Source organism: Camelus bactrianus, chromosome 5, assembly GCF_048773025.1.
Source record: "Camelus bactrianus isolate YW-2024 breed Bactrian camel chromosome 5, ASM4877302v1, whole genome shotgun sequence".
Taxonomy (NCBI): Eukaryota; Metazoa; Chordata; class Mammalia; order Artiodactyla; family Camelidae; genus Camelus; species Camelus bactrianus.
The window spans coordinates 7,480,303-7,498,690 of NC_133543.1; positions in this window are offsets into that span (position 1 = coordinate 7,480,303).

An 18,388-nucleotide genomic window follows, 5' to 3' on the forward strand; every position below is an offset into this window, starting at 1 on the left:
TTGAAGTTCCTGCAGTTTTCACTGTAAAACCGAGTTGGAGCTAGCACCTCCCCATATATATGTAAGGAGTGGAGTTTGCAACTGAAAAGAAACTTTGTGTTCCCAACAAGCTAGGTGAAGGACGGCTTTCACACACACTTATCTCTCAGAACTGAGCATGTGGAGAGACGTTCGTTCATCTAGCACAAAGGGAACGGGTTGCAGGAGAAACTTTTACTCTGGTTTCTCAGTCTGTTTCCTAGTGCCGGTTTGAAGTTCCTGCAGTTTTCACTGTAAAACCGAGTTGGAGCTAGTACCTCCCCATATATATGTATGGAGTGGAGTTTGCAACTGAAAAGAAACTTTGTGTTCCCAACAAGCTAGGTGAAGGACGGCTTTCACACACACTTATCTCTCAGAACTGAGCATGTGGAGAGACGTTCGTTCATCTAGCACAAAGGGAACGGGTTGCAGGAGAAACTTTTACTCTGGTTTCTCAGTCTGTTTCCTAGTGCCGGTTTGAAGTTCCTGCAGTTTTCACTGTAAAACAGAGTTGGAGCTAGTACCTCCCCATATATATGTATGGAGTGGAGTTTGCAACTGAAAAGAAACTTTGTGTTCCCAACAAGCTAGGTGAAGGACGGCTTTCACACACACTTATCTCTCAGAACTGAGCATGTGGAGAGACGTTCGTTCATCTAGCACAAAGGGAACGGGTTGCAGGAGAAACTTTTACTCTGGTTTCTCAGTCTGTTTCCTAGTGCCGGTTTGAAGTTCCTGCAGTTTTCACTGTAAAACCGGGTTGGAGCTACTACCTCCCCTTATATATGAATGGAGTGGAGTTTGCAACTGAAAAGAAACTTTGTGTTCCCAACAAGCTAGGTGAAGGACGGCTTTCACACACACTTATCTCTCAGAACTGAGCATGTGGAGAGACGTTCGTTCATCTAGCACAAAGGGAACGGGTTGCAGGAGAAACTTTTACTCTGGTTTCTCAGTCTGTTTCCTAGTGCCGGTTTGAAGTTCCTGCAGTTTTCACTGTAAAACCGAGTTGGAGCTAGTACCTCCCCATATATATGTATGGAGTGGAGTTTGCAACTGAAAAGAAACTTTGTGTTCCCAACAAGCTAGGTGAAGGACGGCTTTCACACACATTTATCTCTCAGAACTGAGCATGTGGAGAGACGTTCGTTCATCTAGCACAAAGGGAACGGGTTGCAGGAGACACTTTTACTCTGGTTTCTCAGTCTGTTTCCTAGTGCCGGTTTGAAGTTCCTGCAGTTTTCACTGTAAAACCGAGTTGGAGCTAGTACCTCCCCATATATATGTATGGAGTGGAGTTTGCAACTGAAAAGAAACTTTGTGTTCCCAACAAGCTAGGTGAAGGACGGCTTTCACACACACTTATCTCGCAGAACTGAGCACGTGGGGAGACGTTCGTTCACCTAGCACAAAGGGAACGGGTTGCAGGAGAAACTTTTACTCTGGTTTCTCAGTCTGTTTCCTAGTGCCGGTTTGAAGTTCCTGCAGTTTTCACTGTAAAACAGAGTTGGAGCTAGTACCTCCCCATATATATGTATGGAGTGGAGTTTGCAACTGAAAAGAAACTTTGTGTTCCCAACAAGCTAGGTGAAGGACGGCTTTCACACACACTTATCTCTCAGAACTGAGCATGTGGAGAGACGTTCGTTCATCTAGCACAAAGGGAACGGGTTGCAGGAGAAACTTTTACTCTGGTTTCTCAGTCTGTTTCCTAGTGCCGGTTTGAAGTTCCTGCAGTTTTCACTGTAAAACCTGGTTGGAGCTACTACCTCCCCTTATATATGAATGGAGTGGAGTTTGCAACTGAAAAGAAACTTTGTGTTCCTAACAAGCTAGGTGAAGGACGGCTTTCACACACACTTATCTCTCAGAACTGAGCATGTGGAGAGACGTTCGTTCATCTAGCACAAAGGGAACGGGTTGCAGGAGAAACTTTTACTCTGGTTTCTCAGTCTGTTTCCTAGTGCCGGTTTGAAGTTCCTGCAGTTTTCACTGTAAAACAGAGTTGGAGCTAGTACCTCCCCATATATATGTATGGAGTGGAGTTTGCAACTGAAAAGAAACTTTGTGTTCCCAACAAGCTAGGTGAAGGACGGCTTTCACACACACTTATCTCTCAGAACTGAGCATGTGGAGAGACGTTCGTTCATCTAGCACAAAGGGAACGGGTTGCAGGAGAAACTTTTACTCTGGTTTCTCAGTCTGTTTCCTAGTGCCGGTTTGAAGTTCCTGCAGTTTTCACTGTAAAACCGGGTTGGAGCTACTACCTCCCCTTATATATGAATGGAGTGGAGTTTGCAACTGAAAAGAAACTTTGTGTTCCCAACAAGCTAGGTGAAGGACGGCTTTCACACACACTTATCTCTCAGAACTGAGCATGTGGAGAGACGTTCGTTCATCTAGCACAAAGGTAACGGGTTGCAGGAGAAACTTTTACTCTGGTTTCTCAGTCTGTTTCCTAGTGCCGGTTTGAAGTTCCTGCAGTTTTCACTGTAAAACCGAGTTGGAGCTAGTACCTCCCCATATATATGTATGGAGTGGAGTTTGCAACTGAAAAGAAACTTTGTGTTCCCAACAAGCTAGGTGAAGGACGGCTTTCACACACACTTATCTCTCAGAACTGAGCATGTGGAGAGACGTTCGTTCATCTAGCACAAAGGGAACGGGTTGCAGGAGACACTTTTACTCTGGTTTCTCAGTCTGTTTCCTAGTGCCGGTTTGAAGTTCCTGCAGTTTTCACTGTAAAACCGAGTTGGAGCTAGTACCTCCCCATATATATGTATGGAGTGGAGTTTGCAACTGAAAAGAAACTTTGTGTTCCCAACAAGCTAGGTGAAGGACGGCTTTCACACACACTTATCTCGCAGAACTGAGCACGTGGGGAGACGTTCGTTCACCTAGCACAAAGGGAACGGTTTGCAGGAGAAACTTTTACTCTGGTTTCTCAGTCTGTTTCCTAGTGCCGGTTTGAAGTTCCTGCAGTTTTCACTGTAAAACCGAGTTGGAGCTAGTACCTCCAATATATATGTATGGAGTGGAGTTTGCAACTGAAAAGAAACTTTGTGTTCCCAACAAGCTAGGTGAAGGACGGCTTTCACACACACTTATCTCTCAGAACTGAGCATGTGGAGAGACGTTCGTTCATCTAGCACAAAGGGAACGGGTTGCAGGAGAAACTTTTACTCTGCTTTCTCAGTCTGTTTCCTAGTGCCGGTTTGAAGTTCCTGCAGTTTTCACTGTAAAACCTGGTTGGAGCTACTACCTCCCCTTATATATGAATGGAGTGGAGTTTGCAACTGAAAAGAAACTTTGTGTTCCTAACAAGCTAGGTGAAGGACGGCTTTCACACACACTTATCTCTCAGAACTGAGCATGTGGAGAGACGTTCGTTCATCTAGCACAAAGGGAACGGGTTGCAGGAGAAACTTTTACTCTGGTTTCTCAGTCTGTTTCCTAGTGCCGGTTTGAAGTTCCTGCAGTTTTCACTGTAAAACAGAGTTGGAGCTAGTACCTCCCCATATATATGTATGGAGTGGAGTTTGCAACTGAAAAGAAACTTTGTGTTCCCAACAAGCTAGGTGAAGGACGGCTTTCACACACACTTATCTCTCAGAACTGAGCATGTGGAGAGACGTTCGTTCATCTAGCACAAAGGGAACGGGTTGCAGGAGAAACTTTTACTCTGGTTTCTCAGTCTGTTTCCTAGTGCCGGTTTGAAGTTCCTGCAGTTTTCACTGTAAAACCGGGTTGGAGCTTCTACCTCCCCTTATATATGAATGGAGTGGAGTTTGCAACTGAAAAGAAACTTTGTGTTCCCAACAAGCTAGGTGAAGGACGGCTTTCACACACACTTATCTCTCAGAACTGAGCATGTGGAGAGACGTTCGTTCATCTAGCACAAAGGGAACGGGTTGCAGGAGAAACTTTTACTCTGGTTTCTCAGTCTGTTTCCTAGTGCCGGTTTGAAGTTCCTGCAGTTTCCACTGTAAAACCGAGTTGGAGCTAGTACCTCCCCATATATATGTATGGAGTGGAGTTTGCAACTGAAAAGAAACTTTGTGTTCCCAACAAGCTAGGTGAAGGACGGCTTTCACACACACTTATCTCTCAGAACTGAGCATGTGGAGAGACGTTCGTTCATCTAGCACAAAGGGAACGGGTTGCAGGAGACACTTTTACTCTGGTTTCTCAGTCTGTTTCCTAGTGCCGGTTTGAAGTTCCTGCAGTTTTCACTGTAAAACCGAGTTGGAGCTAGTACCTCCCCATATATGTGTATGGAGTGGAGTTTGCAACTGAAAAGAAACTTTGTGTTCCCAACAAGCTAGGTGAAGGACGGCTTTCACACACACTTATCTCGCAGAACTGAGCACGTGGGGAGACGTTCGTTCACCTAGCACAAAGGGAACGGGTTGCAGGAGAAACTTTTACTCTGGTTTCTCAGTCTGTTTCCTAGTGCCGGTTTGAAGTTCCTGCAGTTTTCACTGTAAAACAGAGTTGGAGCTAGTACCTCCCCATATATATGTATGGAGTGGAGTTTGCAACTGAAAAGAAACTTTGTGTTCCCAACAAGCTAGGTGAAGGACGGCTTTCACACACACTTATCTCTCAGAACTGAGCATGTGGAGAGACGTTCGTTCATCTAGCACAAAGGGAACGGGTTGCAGGAGAAACTTTTACTCTGGTTTCTCAGTCTGTTTCCTAGTGCCGGTTTGAAGTTCCTGCAGTTTTCACTGTAAAACCTGGTTGGAGCTACTACCTCCCCTTATATATGAATGGAGTGGAGTTTGCAACTGAAAAGAAACTTTGTGTTCCTAACAAGCTAGGTGAAGGACGGCTTTCACACACACTTATCTCTCAGAACTGAGCATGTGGAGAGACGTTCGTTCACCTAGCACAAAGGGAACGGGTTGCAGGAGAAACTTTTACTCTGGTTTCTCAGTCTGTTTCCTAGTGCCGGTTTGAAGTTCCTGCAGTTTTCACTGTAAAACAGAGTTGGAGCTAGTACCTCCCCATATATATGTATGGAGTGGAGTTTGCAACTGAAAAGAAACTTTGTGTTCCCAACAAGCTAGGTGAAGGACGGCTTTCACACACACTTATCTCGCAGAACTGAGCATGTGGAGAGACGTTCGTTCATCTAGCACAAAGGGAACGGGTTGCAGGAGAAACTTTTACTCTGGTTTCTCAGTCTGTTTCCTAGTGCCGGTTTGAAGTTCCTGCAGTTTTCACTGTAAAACCGGGTTGGAGCTACTACCTCCCCTTATATATGAATGGAGTGGAGTTTGCAACTGAAAAGAAACTTTGTGTTCCCAACAAGCTAGGTGAAGGACGGCTTTCACACACTTATCTCTCAGAACTGAGCATGTGGAGAGACGTTCGTTCATCTAGCACAAAGGGAACGGGTTGCAGGAGAAACTTTTACTCTGGTTTCTCAGTCTGTTTCCTAGTGCCGGTTTGAAGTTCCTGCAGTTTTCACTGTAAAACCGAGTTGGAGCTAGTACCTCCCCATATATATGTATGGAGTGGAATTTGCAACTGAAAAGAAACTTTGTGTTCCCAACAAGCTAGGTGAAGGACGGCTTTCACACACACTTATCTCGCAGAACTGAGCACGTGGGGAGACGTTCGTTCACCTAGCACAAAGGGAACGGGTTGCAGGAGAAACTTTTACTCTGGTTTCTCAGTCTTTTTCCTAGTGCCGGTTTGAAGTTCCTGCAGTTTTCACTGTAAAACAGAGTTGGAGCTAGTACCTCCCCATATATATGTATGGAGTGGAGTTTGCAACTGAAAAGAAACTTTGTGTTCCCAACAAGCTAGGTGAAGGACGGCTTTCACACACACTTATCTCTCAGAACTGAGCATGTGGAGAGACGTTCGTTCATCTAGCACAAAGGGAACGGGTTGCAGGAGAAACTTTTACTCTGGTTTCTCAGTCTGTTTCCTAGTGCCGGTTTGAAGTTCCTGCAGTTTTCACTGTAAAACCGGGTTGGAGCTACAACCTCCCCTTATATATGAATGGAGTGGAGTTTGCAACTGAAAAGAAACTTTGTGTTCCCAACAAGCTAGGTGAAGGACGGCTTTCACACACACTTATCTCTCAGAACTGAGCATGTGGAGAGACGTTCGTTCATCTAGCACAAAGGGAACGGGTTGCAGGAGAAACTTTTACTCTGGTTTCTCAGTCTGTTTCCTAGTGCCGGTTTGAAGTTCCTGCAGTTTTCACTGTAAAACCGAGTTGGAGCTTGTACCTCCCCATATATATGTATGGAGTGGAGTTTGCAACTGAAAAGAAACTTTGTGTTCCCAACAAGCTAGGTGAAGGACGGCTTTCACACACACTTATCTCTCAGAACTGAGCATGTGGAGAGACGTTCGTTCATCTAGCACAAAGGGAACGGGTTGCAGGAGAAACTTTTACTCTGGTTTCTCAGTCTGTTTCCTAGTGCCGGTTTGAAGTTCCTGCAGTTTTCACTGTAAAACCGAGTTGGAGCTAGTACCTCCCCATATATATGTATGGAGTGGAGTTTGCAACTGAAAAGAAACTTTGTGTTCCCAACAAGCTAGGTGAAGGACGGCTTTCACACACACTTATCTCTCAGAACTGAGCATGTGGAGAGACGTTCGTTCATCTAGCACAAAGGGAACGGGTTGCAGGAGAAACTTTTACTCTGGTTTCTCAGTCTGTTTCCTAGTGCCGGTTTGAAGTTCCTGCAGTTTTCACTGTAAAACCGAGTTGGAGCTAGTACCTCCCCATATATATGTATGGAGTGGAGTTTGCAACTGAAAAGAAACTTTGTGTTCCCAACAAGCTAGGTGAAGGACGGCTTTCACACACACTTATCTCTCAGAACTGAGCATGTGGAGAGACGTTCGTTCATCTAGCACAAAGGGAACGGGTTGCAGGAGAAACTTTTACTCTGGTTTCTCAGTCTGTTTCCTAGTGCCGGTTTGAAGTTCCTGCAGTTTTCACTGTAAAACCGGGTTGGAGCTACTACCTCCCCTTATATATGAATGGAGTGGAGTTTGCAACTGAAAAGAAACTTTGTGTTCCCAACAAGCTAGGTGAAGGACGGCTTTCACACACACTTATCTCTCAGAACTGAGCATGTGGAGAGACGTTCGTTCATCTAGCACAAAGGGAACGGGTTGCAGGAGAAACTTTTACTCTGGTTTCTCAGTCTGTTTCCTAGTGCCGGTTTGAAGTTCCTGCAGTTTTCACTGTAAAACCGAGTTGGAGCTAGCACCTCCCCATATATATGTAAGGAGTGGAGTTTGCAACTGAAAAGAAACTTTGTGTTCCCAACAAGCTAGGTGAAGGACGGCTTTCACACACACTTATCTCTCAGAACTGAGCATGTGGAGAGACGTTCGTTCATCTAGCACAAAGGGAACGGGTTGCAGGAGAAACTTTTACTCTGGTTTCTCAGTCTGTTTCCTAGTGCCGGTTTGAAGTTCCTGCAGTTTTCACTGTAAAACAGAGTTGGAGCTAGTACCTCCCCATATATATGTATGGAGTGGAGTTTGCAACTGAAAAGAAACTTTGTGTTCCCAACAAGCTAGGTGAAGGACGGCTTTCACACACACTTATCTCGCAGAACTGAGCATGTGGAGAGACGTTCGTTCATCTAGCACAAAGGGAACGGGTTGCAGGAGAAACTTTTACTCTGGTTTCTCAGTCTGTTTCCTAGTGCCGGTTTGAAGTTCCTGCAGTTTTCACTGTAAAACAGAGTTGGAGCTAGTACCTCCCCATATATATGTATGGAGTGGAGTTTGCAACTGAAAAGAAACTTTGTGTTCCCAACAAGCTAGGTGAAGGACGGCTTTCACACACACTTATCTCTCAGAACTGAGCATGTGGAGAGACGTTCGTTCATCTAGCACAAAGGGAACGGGTTGCAGGAGAAACTTTTACTCTGGTTTCTCAGTCTGTTTCCTAGTGCCGGTTTGAAGTTCCTGCAGTTTTCACTGTAAAACCGGGTTGGAGCTACTACCTCCCCTTATATATGAATGGAGTGGAGTTTGCAACTGAAAAGAAACTTTGTGTTCCCAACAAGCTAGGTGAAGGACGGCTTTCACACACACTTATCTCTCAGAACTGAGCATGTGGAGAGACGTTCGTTCATCTAGCACAAAGGGAACGGGTTGCAGGAGAAACTTTTACTCTGGTTTCTCAGTCTGTTTCCTAGTGCCGGTTTGAAGTTCCTGCAGTTTTCACTGTAAAACCGAGTTGGAGCTAGTACCTCCCCATATATATGTATGGAGTGGAGTTTGCAACTGAAAAGAAACTTTGTGTTCCCAACAAGCTAGGTGAAGGACGGCTTTCACACACACTTATCTCTCAGAACTGAGCATGTGGAGAGACGTTCGTTCATCTAGCACAAAGGGAACGGGTTGCAGGAGACACTTTTACTCTGGTTTCTCAGTCTGTTTCCTAGTGCCGGTTTGAAGTTCCTGCAGTTTTCACTGTAAAACCGAGTTGGAGCTAGTACCTCCCCATATATATGTATGGAGTGGAGTTTGCAACTGAAAAGAAACTTTGTGTTCCCAACAAGCTAGGTGAAGGACGGCTTTCACACACACTTATCTCGCAGAACTGAGCACGTGGGGAGACGTTCGTTCACCTAGCACAAAGGGAACGGGTTGCAGGAGAAACTTTTACTCTGGTTTCTCAGTCTGTTTCCTAGTGCCGGTTTGAAGTTCCTGCAGTTTTCACTGTAAAACAGAGTTGGAGCTAGTACCTCCCCATATATATGTATGGAGTGGAGTTTGCAACTGAAAAGAAACTTTGTGTTCCCAACAAGCTAGGTGAAGGACGGCTTTCACACACACTTATCTCTCAGAACTGAGCATGTGGAGAGACGTTCGTTCATCTAGCACAAAGGGAACGGGTTGCAGGAGAAACTTTTACTCTGGTTTCTCAGTCTGTTTCCTAGTGCCGGTTTGAAGTTCCTGCAGTTTTCACTGTAAAACCTGGTTGGAGCTACTACCTCCCCTTATATATGAATGGAGTGGAGTTTGCAACTGAAAAGAAACTTTGTGTTCCCAACAAGCTAGGTGAAGGACGGCTTTCACACACACTTATCTCTCAGAACTGAGCATGTGGAGAGACGTTCGTTCATCTAGCACAAAGGGAACGGGTTGCAGGAGAAACTTTTACTCTGGTTTCTCAGTCTGTTTCCTAGTGCCGGTTTGAAGTTCCTGCAGTTTTCACTGTAAAACAGAGTTGGAGCTAGTACCTCCCCATATATATGTATGGAGTGGAGTTTGCAACTGAAAAGAAACTTTGTGTTCCCAACAAGCTAGGTGAAGGACGGCTTTCACACACACTTATCTCTCAGAACTGAGCATGTGGAGAGACGTTCGTTCATCTAGCACAAAGGGAACGGGTTGCAGGAGAAACTTTTACTCTGGTTTCTCAGTCTGTTTCCTAGTGCCGGTTTGAAGTTCCTGCAGTTTTCACTGTAAAACCGGGTTGGAGCTACTACCTCCCCTTATATATGAATGGAGTGGAGTTTGCAACTGAAAAGAAACTTTGTGTTCCCAACAAGCTAGGTGAAGGACGGCTTTCACACACACTTATCTCTCAGAACTGAGCATGTGGAGAGACGTTCGTTCATCTAGCACAAAGGTAACGGGTTGCAGGAGAAACTTTTACTCTGGTTTCTCAGTCTGTTTCCTAGTGCCGGTTTGAAGTTCCTGCAGTTTTCACTGTAAAACCGAGTTGGAGCTAGTACCTCCCCATATATATGTATGGAGTGGAGTTTGCAACTGAAAAGAAACTTTGTGTTCCCAACAAGCTAGGTGAAGGACGGCTTTCACACACACTTATCTCGCAGAACTGAGCACGTGGGGAGACGTTCGTTCACCTAGCACAAAGGGAACGGGTTGCAGGAGAAACTTTTACTCTGGTTTCTCAGTCTGTTTCCTAGTGCCGGTTTGAAGTTCCTGCAGTTTTCACTGTAAAACAGAGTTGGAGCTAGTACCTCCCCATATATATGTATGGAGTGGAGTTTGCAACTGAAAAGAAACTTTGTGTTCCCAACAAGCTAGGTGAAGGACGGCTTTCACACACACTTATCTCTCAGAACTGAGCATGTGGAGAGACGTTCGTTCATCTAGCACAAAGGGAACGGGTTGCAGGAGAAACTTTTACTCTGCTTTCTCAGTCTGTTTCCTAGTGCCGGTTTGAAGTTCCTGCAGTTTTCACTGTAAAACCTGGTTGGAGCTACTACCTCCCCTTATATATGAATGGAGTGGAGTTTGCAACTGAAAAGAAACTTTGTGTTCCTAACAAGCTAGGTGAAGGACGGCTTTCACACACACTTATCTCTCAGAACTGAGCATGTGGAGAGACGTTCGTTCATCTAGCACAAAGGGAACGGGTTGCAGGAGAAACTTTTACTCTGGTTTCTCAGTCTGTTTCCTAGTGCCGGTTTGAAGTTCCTGCAGTTTTCACTGTAAAACAGAGTTGGAGCTAGTACCTCCCCATATATATGTATGGAGTGGAGTTTGCAACTGAAAAGAAACTTTGTGTTCCCAACAAGCTAGGTGAAGGACGGCTTTCACACACACTTATCTCTCAGAACTGAGCATGTGGAGAGACGTTCGTTCATCTAGCACAAAGGGAACGGGTTGCAGGAGAAACTTTTACTCTGGTTTCTCAGTCTGTTTCCTAGTGCCGGTTTGAAGTTCCTGCAGTTTTCACTGTAAAACCGGGTTGGAGCTACTACCTCCCCTTATATATGAATGGAGTGGAGTTTGCAACTGAAAAGAAACTTTGTGTTCCCAACAAGCTAGGTGAAGGACGGCTTTCACACACACTTATCTCTCAGAACTGAGCATGTGGAGAGACGTTCGTTCATCTAGCACAAAGGTAACGGGTTGCAGGAGAAACTTTTACTCTGGTTTCTCAGTCTGTTTCCTAGTGCCGGTTTGAAGTTCCTGCAGTTTCCACTGTAAAACCGAGTTGGAGCTAGTACCTCCCCATATATATGTATGGAGTGGAGTTTGCAACTGAAAAGAAACTTTGTGTTCCCAACAAGCTAGGTGAAGGACGGCTTTCACACACACTTATCTCTCAGAACTGAGCATGTGGAGAGACGTTCGTTCATCTAGCACAAAGGGAACGGGTTGCAGGAGACACTTTTACTCTGGTTTCTCAGTCTGTTTCCTAGTGCCGGTTTGAAGTTCCTGCAGTTTTCACTGTAAAACCGAGTTGGAGCTAGTACCTCCCCATATATGTGTATGGAGTGGAGTTTGCAACTGAAAAGAAACTTTGTGTTCCCAACAAGCTAGGTGAAGGACGGCTTTCACACACACTTATCTCGCAGAACTGAGCACGTGGGGAGACGTTCGTTCACCTAGCACAAAGGGAACGGGTTGCAGGAGAAACTTTTACTCTGGTTTCTCAGTCTGTTTCCTAGTGCCGGTTTGAAGTTCCTGCAGTTTTCACTGTAAAACAGAGTTGGAGCTAGTACCTCCCCATATATATGTATGGAGTGGAGTTTGCAACTGAAAAGAAACTTTGTGTTCCCAACAAGCTAGGTGAAGGACGGCTTTCACACACACTTATCTCTCAGAACTGAGCATGTGGAGAGACGTTCGTTCATCTAGCACAAAGGGAACGGGTTGCAGGAGAAACTTTTACTCTGGTTTCTCAGTCTGTTTCCTAGTGCCGGTTTGAAGTTCCTGCAGTTTTCACTGTAAAACCTGGTTGGAGCTACTACCTCCCCTTATATATGAATGGAGTGGAGTTTGCAACTGAAAAGAAACTTTGTGTTCCTAACAAGCTAGGTGAAGGACGGCTTTCACACACACTTATCTCTCAGAACTGAGCATGTGGAGAGACGTTCGTTCACCTAGCACAAAGGGAACGGGTTGCAGGAGAAACTTTTACTCTGGTTTCTCAGTCTGTTTCCTAGTGCCGGTTTGAAGTTCCTGCAGTTTTCACTGTAAAACAGAGTTGGAGCTAGTACCTCCCCATATATATGTATGGAGTGGAGTTTGCAACTGAAAAGAAACTTTGTGTTCCCAACAAGCTAGGTGAAGGACGGCTTTCACACACACTTATCTCGCAGAACTGAGCATGTGGAGAGACGTTCGTTCATCTAGCACAAAGGGAACGGGTTGCAGGAGAAACTTTTACTCTGGTTTCTCAGTCTGTTTCCTAGTGCCGGTTTGAAGTTCCTGCAGTTTTCACTGTAAAACCGGGTTGGAGCTACTACCTCCCCTTATATATGAATGGAGTGGAGTTTGCAACTGAAAAGAAACTTTGTGTTCCCAACAAGCTAGGTGAAGGACGGCTTTCACACACTTATCTCTCAGAACTGAGCATGTGGAGAGACGTTCGTTCATCTAGCACAAAGGGAACGGGTTGCAGGAGAAACTTTTACTCTGGTTTCTCAGTCTGTTTCCTAGTGCCGGTTTGAAGTTCCTGCAGTTTTCACTGTAAAACCGAGTTGGAGCTAGTACCTCCCCATATATATGTATGGAGTGGAATTTGCAACTGAAAAGAAACTTTGTGTTCCCAACAAGCTAGGTGAAGGACGGCTTTCACACACACTTATCTCGCAGAACTGAGCACGTGGGGAGACGTTCGTTCACCTAGCACAAAGGGAACGGGTTGCAGGAGAAACTTTTACTCTGGTTTCTCAGTCTGTTTCCTAGTGCCGGTTTGAAGTTCCTGCAGTTTTCACTGTAAAACAGAGTTGGAGCTAGTACCTCCCCATATATATGTATGGAGTGGAGTTTGCAACTGAAAAGAAACTTTGTGTTCCCAACAAGCTAGGTGAAGGACGGCTTTCACACACACTTATCTCTCAGAACTGAGCATGTGGAGAGACGTTCGTTCATCTAGCACAAAGGGAACGGGTTGCAGGAGAAACTTTTACTCTGGTTTCTCAGTCTGTTTCCTAGTGCCGGTTTGAAGTTCCTGCAGTTTTCAATGTAAAACCTGGTTGGAGCTACTACCTCCCCTTATATATGAATGGAGTGGAGTTTGCAACTGAAAAGAAACTTTGTGTTCCTAACAAGCTAGGTGAAGGACGGCTTTCACACACACTTATCTCTCAGAACTGAGCATGTGGAGAGACGTTCGTTCATCTAGCACAAAGGGAACGGGTTGCAGGAGAAACTTTTACTCTGGTTTCTCAGTCTGTTTCCTAGTGCCGGTTTGAAGTTCCTGCAGTTTTCACTGTAAAACAGAGTTGGAGCTAGTACCTCCCCATATATATGTATGGAGTGGAGTTTGCAACTGAAAAGAAACTTTGTGTTCCCAACAAGCTAGGTGAAGGACGGCTTTCACACACACTTATCTCTCAGAACTGAGCATGTGGAGAGACGTTCGTTCATCTAGCACAAAGGGAACGGGTTGCAGGAGAAACTTTTACTCTGGTTTCTCAGTCTGTTTCCTAGTGCCGGTTTGAAGTTCCTGCAGTTTTCACTGTAAAACCGGGTTGGAGCTACTACCTCCCCTTATATATGAATGGAGTGGAGTTTGCAACTGAAAAGAAACTTTGTGTTCCCAACAAGCTAGGTGAAGGACGGCTTTCACACACACTTATCTCTCAGAACTGAGCATGAGGAGAGACGTTCGTTCATCTAGCACAAAGGTAACGGGTTGCAGGAGAAACTTTTACTCTGGTTTCTCAGTCTGTTTCCTAGTGCCGGTTTGAAGTTCCTGCAGTTTTCACTGTAAAACCGAGTTGGAGCTAGTACCTCCCCATATATGTGTATGGAGTGGAGTTTGCAACTGAAAAGAAACTTTGTGTTCCCAACAAGCTAGGTGAAGGACGGCTTTCACACACACTTATCTCGCAGAACTGAGCACGTGGGGAGACGTTCGTTCACCTAGCACAAAGGGAACGGGTTGCAGGAGAAACTTTTACTCTGGTTTCTCAGTCTGTTTCCTAGTGCCGGTTTGAAGTTCCTGCAGTTTTCACTGTAAAACAGAGTTGGAGCTAGTACCTCCCCATATATATGTATGGAGTGGAGTTTGCAACTGAAAAGAAACTTTGTGTTCCCAACAAGCTAGGTGAAGGACGGCTTTCACACACACTTATCTCTCAGAACAGAGCATGTGGAGAGACGTTCGTTCATCTAGCACAAAGGGAACGGGTTGCAGGAGAAACTTTTACTCTGGTTTCTCAGTCTGTTTCCTAGTGCCGGTTTGAAGTTCCTGCAGTTTTCAATGTAAAACCTGGTTGGAGCTACTACCTCCCCTTATATATGAATGGAGTGGAGTTTGCAACTGAAAAGAAACTTTGTGTTCCTAACAAGCTAGGTGAAGGACGGCTTTCACACACACTTATCTCTCAGAACTGAGCATGTGGAGAGACGTTCGTTCATCTAGCACAAAGGGAACGGGTTGCAGGAGAAACTTTTACTCTGGTTTCTCAGTCTGTTTCCTAGTGCCGGTTTGAAGTTCCTGCAGTTTTCACTGTAAAACAGTGTTGGAGCTAGTACCTCCCCATATATATGTATGGAGTGGAGTTTGCAACTGAAAAGAAACTTTGTGTTCCCAACAAGCTAGGTGAAGGACGGCTTTCACACACACTTATCTCTCAGAACTGAGCATGTGGAGAGACGTTCGTTCATCTAGCACAAAGGGAACGGGTTGCAGGAGAAACTTTTACTCTGGTTTCTCAGTCTGTTTCCTAGTGCCGGTTTGAAGTTCCTGCAGTTTTCACTGTAAAACCGGGTTGGAGCTACTACCTCCCCTTATATATGAATGGAGTGGAGTTTGCAACTGAAAAGAAACTTTGTGTTCCCAACAAGCTAGGTGAAGGACGGCTTTCACACACACTTATCTCTCAGAACTGAGCATGAGGAGAGACGTTCGTTCATCTAGCACAAAGGTAACGGGTTGCAGGAGAAACTTTTACTCTGGTTTCTCAGTCTGTTTCCTAGTGCCGGTTTGAAGTTCCTGCAGTTTTCACTGTAAAACCGAGTTGGAGCTAGTACCTCCCCATATATATGTATGGAGTGGAGTTTGCAACTGAAAAGAAACTTTGTGTTCCCAACAAGCTAGGTGAAGGACGGCTTTCACACACACTTATCTCTCAGAACTGAGCATGTGGAGAGACGTTCGTTCATCTAGCACAAAGGGAACGGGTTGCCGGAGACACTTTTACTCTGGTTTCTCAGTCTGTTTCCTAGTGCCGGTTTGAAGTTCCTGCAGTTTTCACTGTAAAACCGAGTTGGAGCTAGTACCTCCCCATATATGTGTATGGAGTGGAGTTTGCAACTGAAAAGAAACTTTGTGTTCCCAACAAGCTAGGTGAAGGACGGCTTTCACACACACTTATCTCGCAGAACTGAGCACGTGGGGAGACGTTCGTTCACCTAGCACAAAGGGAACGGGTTGCAGGAGAAACTTTTACTCTGGTTTCTCAGTCTGTTTCCTAGTGCCGGTTTGAAGTTCCTGCAGTTTTCACTGTAAAACAGAGTTGGAGCTAGTACCTCCCCATATATATGTATGGAGTGGAGTTTGCAACTGAAAAGAAACTTTGTGTTCCCAACAAGCTAGGTGAAGGACGGCTTTCACACACACTTATCTCTCAGAACAGAGCATGTGGAGAGACGTTCGTTCATCTAGCACAAAGGGAACGGGTTGCAGGAGAAACTTTTACTCTGGTTTCTCAGTCTGTTTCCTAGTGCCGGTTTGAAGTTCCTGCAGTTTTCACTGTAAAACCTGGTTGGAGCTACTACCTCCCCTTATATATGTATGGAGTGGAGTTTGCAACTGAAAGAAACTTTGTGTTCCTAACAAGCTAGGTGAAGGACGGCTTTCACACACACTTATCTCTCAGAACTGAGCATGTGGAGAGACGTTCGTTCACCTAGCACAAAGGGAACGGGTTGCAGGAGAAACTTTTACTCTGGTTTCTCAGTCTGTTTCCTAGTGCCGGTTTGAAGTTCCTGCAGTTTTCACTGTAAAACCGAGTTGGAGCTAGTACCTCCCCATATATATGTATGGAGTGGAGTTTGCAACTGAAAAGAAACTTTGTGTTCCCAACAAGCTAGGTGAAGGACGGCTTTCACACACACTTATCTCTCAGAACTGAGCATGTGGAGAGACGTTCGTTCACCTAGCACAAAGGGAACGGGTTGCAGGAGAAACTTTTACTCTGGTTTCTCAGTCTGTTTCCTAGTGCCGGTTTGAAGTTCCTGCAGTTTTCACTGTAAAACCGAGTTGGAGCTAGTACCTCCCCATATATATGTATGGAGTGGAGTTTGCAACTGAAAAGAAACTTTGTGTTCCCAACAAGCTAGGTGAAGGACGGCTTTCACACACACTTATCTCTCAGAACTGAGCATGTGGAGAGACGTTCGTTCATCTAGCACAAAGGGAACGGGTTGCAGGAGAAACTTTTACTCTGGTTTCTCAGTCTGTTTCCTAGTGCCGGTTTGAAGTTCCTGCAGTTTTCACTGTAAAACCGGGTTGGAGCTACTACCTCCCCTTATATATGAATGGAGTGGAGTTTGCAACTGAAAAGAAACTTTGTGTTCCCAACAAGCTAGGTGAAGGACGGCTTTCACAGACACTTATCTCTCAGAACTGAGCATGTGGAGAGACGTTCGTTCATCTAGCACAAAGGGAACGGGTTGCAGGAGAAACTTTTACTCTGGTTTCTCAGTCTGTTTCCTAGTGCCGGTTTGAAGTTCCTGCAGTTTTCACTGTAAAACCGAGTTGGAACTAGTACCTCCCCATATATATGTATGGAGTGGAGTTTGCAACTGAAAAGAAACTTTGTGTTCCCAACAAGCTAGGTGAAGGACGGCTTTCACACACACTTATCTCGCAGAACTGAGCATGTGGAGAGACGTTCGTTCATCTAGCACAAAGGGAACGGGTTGCAGGAGAAACTTTTACTCTGGTTTCTCAGTCTGTTTCCTAGTGCCGGTTTGAAGTTCCTGCAGTTTTCACTGTAAAACCGAGTTGGAGCTAGTACCTCCCCATATATATGTATGGAGTGGAGTTTGCAACTGAAAAGAAACTTTGTGTTCCCAACAAGCTAGGTGAAGGACGGCTTTCACACACACTTATCTCTCAGAACTGAGCATGTGGAGAGACGTTCGTTCACCTAGCACAAAGGGAACGGGTTGCAGGAGAAACTTTTACTCTGGTTTCTCAGTCTGTTTCCTAGTGCCGGTTTGAAGTTCCTGCAGTTTTCACTGTAAAACCGAGTTGGAGCTAGTACTTCCCCATATATGTGTATGGAGTGGAGTTTGCAACTGAAAAGAAACTTTGTGTTCCCAACAAGCTAGGTGAAGGACGGCTTTCACACACACTTATCTCGCAGAACTGAGCACGTGGGGAGACGTTCGTTCACCTAGCACAAAGGGAACGGGTTGCAGGAGAAACTTTTACTCTGGTTTCTCAGTCTGTTTCCTAGTGCCGGTTTGAAGTTCCTGCAGTTTTCACTGTAAAACAGAGTTGGAGCTAGTACCTCCCCATATATATGTATGGAGTGGAGTTTGCAACTGAAAAGAAACTTTGTGTTCCCAACAAGCTAGGTGAAGGACGGCTTTCACACACACTTATCTCTCAGAACAGAGCATGTGGAGAGACGTTCGTTCATCTAGCACAAAGGGAACGGGTTGCAGGAGAAACTTTTACTCTGGTTTCTCAGTCTGTTTCCTAGTGCCGGTTTGAAGTTCCTGCAGTTTTCACTGTAAAACCTGGTTGGAGCTACTACCTCCCCTTATATATGTATGGAGTGGAGTTTGCAACTGAAAAGAAACTTTGTGTTCCTAACAAGCTAGGTGAAGGACGGCTTTCACACACACTTATCTCTCAGAACTGAGCATGTGGAGAGACGTTCGTTCACCTAGCACAAAGGGAACGGGTTGCAGGAGAAACTTTTACTCTGGTTTCTCAGTCTGTTTCCTAGTGCCGGTTTGAAGTTCCTGCAGTTTTCACTGTAAAACCGAGTTGGAGCTAGTACCTCCCCATATATATGTATGGAGTGGAGTTTGCAACTGAAAAGAAACTTTGTGTTCCCAACAAGCTAGGTGAAGGACGGCTTTCACACACACTTATCTCTCAGAACTGAGCATGTGGAGAGACGTTCGTTCACCTAGCACAAAGGGAACGGGTTGCAGGAGAAACTTTTACTCTGGTTTCTCAGTCTGTTTCCTAGTGCCGGTTTGAAGTTCCTGCAGTTTTCACTGTAAAACCGAGTTGGAGCTAGTACCTCCCCATATATATGTATGGAGTGGAGTTTGCAACTGAAAAGAAACTTTGTGTTCCCAACAAGCTAGGTGAAGGACGGCTTTCACACACACTTATCTCTCAGAACTGAGCATGTGGAGAGACGTTCGTTCATCTAGCACAAAGGTAACGGGTTGCAGGAGAAACTTTTAC